Genomic DNA, 7,431 nt, shown 5'->3' with positions numbered 1-7,431 from the left:
CTGAAAAAACAAACAAAACAAAACAAAACAAAAAAATATGTCACTGATCATCACTTTCTTCTTTATTCCTTCTTACTTCCAGATTTCGCTCCTAGGTTGGCAGTTGCCAAAATTGTATGTTGTCTCAATGTCTCAATGTTACAAGTGATGAGAGAGGCTAAAACACAAAGGGAGAGGGACATAAAAATGGGGCAGTTCATCTATATTCTAGTCAAAGCTACCATATTATTGTACAATCTCAGCAGGAAGGGATCTTAAAGACCATCTAATGACATTTCACAAAAGATGCGTGTGAATCTCTATGGAATACTTTTCAAGTGCTTTTCTAGGTTATGACTGGACACACTTTTGTGGAAACAGAAATATTATTTCTTATGAAATACCTTTATAACTTTGAATGATTCCTTTTAAAAAATTTAGATTCAAGGAAGATACGGTTTGGCTGTGTCCCCAACCAAATCTGATCTTGAATTGTAAGCTGTGTAATCCCCATGTGTCAAGGGAGGAACCTAGTAGTAGATAATTGAATCATGGGGGTGGTTTCCACCATTCTGTCTTCATGATAGTGAGTGGGTTCTCATGAGATCTGATGGTTTTATAAACATCTGGCATTTCCCCTGCTAGCACTCATTCTCTCTCCAGCCACCCTATGAAGAAGTGTCTTCCACCATGATTGTGAGTTTCCTGAGGTCACCCTAACCAAGAAGAGCTGTGAGTCAATTAAAACCCTTTCTTTATAAATTACCCAGTCTCAGATATTTCTTCATAGAAGCATGAGAATAAACTAATATAGTAAATTGCTGTTAGGAGTGGAGTATTGTTACAAGATACCTGAGAATGTGGAAGTGACATTGGAACTGGGTAATGGGCAGAGGCTGGAACAGTTTGGAGGACTTAGAAGAAGACAGAAATATGTGGGAAAGTTTGAAACTTCTTAGAGGCTGGTTGAGTACCTCTGACCAAAATGCTGATAGTGGTCTGAACAATAAAGTCCAGGCTGAGGTGATCTCAGATGGAGATGAGAAATTTGTTGAGAACTGGAGTAAAAGTCACTCTTCCTATGCTTTAGCAAAGAGACTGGTGGCTTTTTGTCCTCGCCCTAGAGATCTATGGAACTTAGAACTTCAGAGAGATGATTTAGGGTATCTGGCAGAAGAAATTTCTAAGTAGCAAAGCAAGCAACAGGTGAAAAATCATAAAAATTTGAAAAATTTGCAGCCTGACAATGCGATAGGAAAGAAAAACCCATTCTAGGGGGAGAAAGTCAAACCTGCTGCAAAAATTTGCATAAGTAACAAGGAGCTGAATGTTAATCACCAAGACAATGGGGAAAATGTCTCCAGGACATGTCAGAGACCTTTACGGCAGCCCCTCCCACCACAGGCCCAGAGGCCTAGCAGTGAAAAATGGTTTTGTGGGTCGCAGCCAGGGCCTCCCTTGTCTGTGCAGCCTCAGGACATGGTGCCCTCAATCCCAACTGCTTCAACTCTGGCCATGGCTAAATGGAGCCAAGGTACAGCTCAACCCATTGCCTCAGACTTTGGTGGCTTACACATGGTGTTGGGCCTGCAGATGCACAGAAGTCAGGAATTGAGGTTGGGGACCCTCTGCTTGGATTTCACAGGGTGTATGGATAAACCTGGATGTCCAGGCAGAAGTTTGCTGCAGGGGCAGAGCCCTCAGGGAGAACCTCTGCTAGGGCAATGGAGAAGGCAAATGTGGGATTGGAGCCTCTACACGGAGTTCCCATTAAGTCACTGCCTAGTGAAGCTGTGAGAAGAGGGCCACTGTCCTCCAGACCCCAGAATGGTAGATCCACCAACAGCTTATATCATACACCTGGAAAAGCTGTAGACACTCAATGCCAACTCATTAAATCAGGAGGTGGGTTGTACCCTGCAAAGCCAAAGGGGCAGAGCTGCCCAAGGTCTTAGGAGCCCAAGTCTTGTATCAACGTGACCTGGCTGTGAGACACGGAGTCAAATGAGATCATTTTGGAACTTTAAGTGTTAATGGTTGCTCTATTGGATTTTGGACTTGCAATTGGCCCTTTGTTTTGGCCAATTTCTCTCATTTAGAATGGGCGTATTTACCCAATGCCTGTACCCGCATTGTGTCCAGGAAGTAACTAACTTACTTTTGATTTTACAGGCTGATAGGCAGAAGGGACTTGTCTTGTCTTAGACAAGACTTTGAACTTGGATCTTTGGGTTAATGTTGGAATGAGTTAAGACTTTGGTAGACTGTTAGGAAGGCACAATTGTGTTTTGAAATGTAAGGACATGAGATTTGTGAGGGGCCAGGGGCAGAATGATATAATGTGTCCCCACCCAAATCTCATCTTGAATTGTAATCCCCATAATCCCCTTGTGTCATGGGAGGGACTTGGTGGGAAGTAACTGAATCATGGGGCTGGTTTCCCCCATGCTCTTCTCATGATAGTTAGTTGGCACAAGATCTGATGGTTTAACAAGCATCTGGCATTTCCCCTGCTGACACTCATTCTTTTCCTGCTGTCCTGTGAAAAGGTGACTTCTGCCATGATTATAAGTTTTGTGAGGCCTCCCCAGACATGTGGAACTGTGAGTTAATTAAACCTCTTTTCTTTATAAATTACCTAGCCTTGGGTATTTCTTCATAGCAGCATGAGAATGGACTAATATAAGGGGGTACATTTGCAAGTTTGTTACATGGTTATATTGCATTACACTGCAGTTTTGGGTACAAATAATCCTGTCACCCACGTATTGAGCATAGTACCCAATAGGTAGTATTTTAGCCCTTACCCTCCTCCTCCTCCCCCACCACAGTATTCCCTAGCATCTGCTTTTCTCAATTTTATGTCTATATGTACACAAAGTTCAGTTCCCATTTATCAGTGAGAGCATGTGGTATTTGGTTTTCTGTTCCTATGTTAATTCAATTAGGAAAATGGCCTCCATCTACATGCATGTTGCTGCAAACGACATAATTTCATTCTTTTTTATGGCAGCACCTTTGAGTAATTATAAATTTTAAAATCATTTTAAATATCTTCCAATGAATTTCTCCCTATGATCCTAATTTATGAATTTTTTAAATCTCTCAACATATACAGATATATACAGGGGTGTGTGTGTGTGTGTGTGTGTGTGTGTGTGTGTGTGTAGAGTTAAATAACCTCTCCAGTTGAAATCTGAATAGAACAGAGTCTCAAAAAATTATAACCTTCATAATGAAAATAATAATTTTTATTATATCTAGTAGTTCAGAAAATTCTTGTTCCAGACTTTGTGCAAAACATTTACTCGCATTATTTCATGCAACTAGACAATAAACTAATGAAGTAATATTATTAATCCCAATTTTTGTGACTCAGAGAGGTTATATAACTCGCCCTAGATCACACAGCTACTAATGGTAGAGCAATTTGAATTCAGAGACTTTGTTCTCTGCTACTTCCCAGTATTAATACTCTGTTAATGCAAACTGAGAATGAATTGGCTATTTTGTTACGTACTTCACACCAGACATACACTAAGCTTACTGCTGATTATAAGACAAAAGTAAAATAAACAGAAAAAATATTTAATATTCTATTGCTTTGAATATTTACACTTTAAAAAATATGGTCCTACTTAAGATATATGTAATTATTTACTCTTGTAGACATCTTACATCTATTGATGTTGTTGTTGTTGTTGTTACGGAGGTATTCACAGTCTCACAAGTTAGGACTGTCATAATGAAAACTCAAATAAAATCATACTGACAAATGGACTTAAGCTAATTTTAGTTCTTGTCTAAAACTTTAATTTTTTTTTCAATTCAAGCAATGATGAGATATAATTTGGATATTCCAGTTGGAAAAGATAAATAGACCTCTCTCCAAAACTGAACTTGACAGTCCTTTGATCTTCAGACATTATCTCTGTTTTTTGAAAAATCACAGCAAAATGCGAACTACAGAAACTGATGATCCACCTAGTTGTGAGTTTTGAATTCAATGTCATGTAATTAGTTGTAGAATAAGTTTGGTAATCTCGTTAAGGCATCTTATTTGTTATCTTGGCAATTTTGAGTTGCTAGGTGTCAGAATATGTGTTTTTTCATTGGAAATAACAATTATTCCTAAATGAGACCATTGTTTTAAAAACTAAGATAAAGTCTGTTCAAAAGTTTTCATTTGTGTCATATTTGAAAGTTTAAAAGTATGCTATATTATATTGTATGCTATATTTATTATTCCTCAAAAGATATGGAAACTAATGTATACTTTCAGATATTTTAATTTTTTAATGGGTACATGTAAAGAGAAGAACGGTAATTATTTCACATGTAAAACTTCAAAAACATTAAATTTGGGGTAATTTCATGTATGTGATTTGTATCCATCCTAATTCTTTCCTTAATAAAGATACCAACTGTGTCTCCAAATATCTAAGGCAAGAAAACTTCTCACCTATCTTTCATTAGGAGAAGCAATGACCCTTTCTGGTCAAAAAATGTTTCAGGCTAATACTGCCCTACAACAGAACTCAACTGTACATGGCAAATTAGTCAAACAACTTGGTTACTTTAATGTCCATTTTAGAGCAAGTAGAATGCTTACACATATTTTTAATATTTCTATGAAAGTAATGTTTCTTTACCCACTTCCCTATGCTGGCAATATTATTCTAATGGAAAAAATAATTACATGCTATTATTTAGCAAATCTCACAGCTAGGTACGAAAGCTCCCACATTAATAAATTACAATCAAAAGAGTAGGAAATACAACAATTAGATTTAAAACATTTGTAGTTATTTAAAATTATTTTGTTTCTTGTACTGTTTGACATAACTAAAAGTCTCCAGGCATAAAAACCTGACCAAAAGAATAAATAGTTGTAATTTCTTACATCTACATAAAAATAATTTGACATTTTTTCCCCTGGAATTGTTAAAAAAAAAAAGAAGCACTCTAATATACATTTCCCCTAGTTTCTGTAGTCTCCGTATGTTAACTATCACTCATAAACTTCCTTCCCTGTCCCATGTATCATCTGCTTCATTTGATTATTGTTATTGTGCCCTAAAGTTTTTCTCTCATCCATTGTAATTAAAGTCCAACTATTATTATGTTCCATATTGGATAATAAGCTAATTTGAGTATAACCATTTATTTATTTTTCTCCCCAAGGATATGTGATATTTACCTACTGAACTTATGTAACAATAAAAGTTAATAGAAAGTAAAAGCAGAGAAGGGATGGAAATTTACATAGCTAAAGTAGCATCTCATTTACAAAAGAATAGAATAATGGAATAATTTTCTGATGTTTCCTAAAAGAGGTTTTTTTAAATTAATTGAGTTTTTATGAAGTGAAACATTAATTATTTGTTAGGAAGTTTATGAAAGTATAGTCTAAAGTATGTTTTAGAAAAACAACTCATTTTCTTTAAATAGGCAACAAGTTAACCATTCTTTCCAGTCTTGACAATTACCGAACAAATTAAAAGGAAGCACTGTCCCAATAGCATATTATTTTGCTAAACATTTGGATAAATAGAAGCCATGACTTCCTAGAAAACACAAGTATCAGGTTGTGAGATTTCTAGATAACATCATTTACTTTTCCCAACCCAATTAAAGCCAAATGTTTATGCTTCTTAACCTTTAATTTATTGTTCCTGAAAGCCTTTGCTCCACTGCCCCTACTGGAGAACTTCTAGTAACAATAGAGTTTCTTGGTCTGAGTAAGATATGAATACTAGAAATTTTAGCAAACATGTCCTTGGGTATGTTAGAAAATGCATATGCAAATTAACATTTTCAATTTCTCTGATTTTCTTTTAATTTTTGAAAATAAGTGTTAAAAGATGTTATGATTTATTAAAAGTCTATATAAATTGTTCTTTGTGTTGATGCCTTATAGACACGTAAATCTCTTTGAAGACAGATTGGATTTATATTTCGCTCAAATCTACCAGTGCAGAAATAACCCTCATTAGGTTTACCTGAAGCATTTTCAATTTCTATGATGGTTAACATTGTGCAATGGGATAGCTGGAATGAAGAGAGTCAACTTACAAATGAATAACTTTGTTTTCTTATTTTCCTTTTTTTGATTTATTATGGAGACCTGGTATTCATATACACTGAATGGCATTGGACATAATCAACTACAAGCTTTAATAATGTTGATAAGCTACCTCAAATCTTTTCTTAGAGTTAATGTAAGCAGCAAAAAGTAAGCCTAATATTGTGTTTCTCAGTGGTTCTAAAATATTAACAAACATTAGAATCATCTGAAAGGTTTGTTAAAACACAGATTTCTGGGCCCCATTTCTAGAGCTTCTAACTCAGTGAGTCTGGGCTGACTCCCAATCATTTTCATTTCTAATAGTTCACTGCTGCTGTTGATGCTGCTGGTCTTGGAAACACACTGAAAATCACTGGCCTACTTTGTTAATCATCATTATTACAAATCAATTATCAACTAATCAGAGTTAACAAATAAATAAATATTTGTCTCTATAGATGACATATGCCTGTAATTAAAAATTTTACTTTGGATCTTGATGCTAAGGGAGTCTTGACACTGAGAAAGAGAAAATAGTAATGGAAATTAGGGTAGTTTAAATTTTTTACTTTCACAAATTTTGAAGGAAGAAAATCACCTTGGAAGGCTATGAAAATTAGCTTGCCAACATATATTTAATAGCAGACACAGTCACTTTTATTGTGGGAGTTTAGGGGACACTTATTGTATTGGCTAACACGGTCCTTCCCTTAGTCAGAGACCACGAATTTCATATGAATGTTCTAAATATTTTTTCACTGTGGAATTACTATTTGTTGCCCACCAGGCATGAAGTTGATATTGAGAAAAGGTTTTCATTTATTTACTAGTGAGTTGAATGAATAAAAGTAGGAGATCACAAAGACAATTTTCAGACAAATAAATAAAACAATGTAGCAATTCATATATTACTACAGAATTTAAGGAAGTTAAGGAAGGAACTTAACTTGGTCCTTGGTCACTAAGTGATCCTTGACCACATAAAGTGGTATAGAAGTTATTTCAAAACATGGAAAAGTGACTATCAATAACTTACACCACTATGTGTTGTAAAGCTATTGTTTATTCTTCAAATTATTTGTGCCCAGAGAAGCTGGAGAAAATACAGTAAACTCTTATTAGTACCCTTTACCAATAGAAAATGTCATAAGGGACAATCTCAAATAACCCAATGAAAGATTCATCACTCCCATTAACACTTAACTTTATGTTAATAAAAACAACTACATTTGTTTGTATCATTTGTTAATTTAAATTATTACCATTTTTAAAACCAGGCTAAAGAAAAAGACATGAGGATGCTCTACTGGCCTTGTTGTTGTTTCCTGTGCACGGAGGGACTCAGATGCTTCTGGGCTTTGCACTGACATTTTCCTGTGTTAGGA

Source organism: Macaca mulatta, chromosome 3, assembly GCF_049350105.2.
Source record: "Macaca mulatta isolate MMU2019108-1 chromosome 3, T2T-MMU8v2.0, whole genome shotgun sequence".
Taxonomy (NCBI): Eukaryota; Metazoa; Chordata; class Mammalia; order Primates; family Cercopithecidae; genus Macaca; species Macaca mulatta.
The sequence above is the reverse complement of the archived record's forward strand: the minus strand, read 5'-3'. Positions refer to the sequence as shown.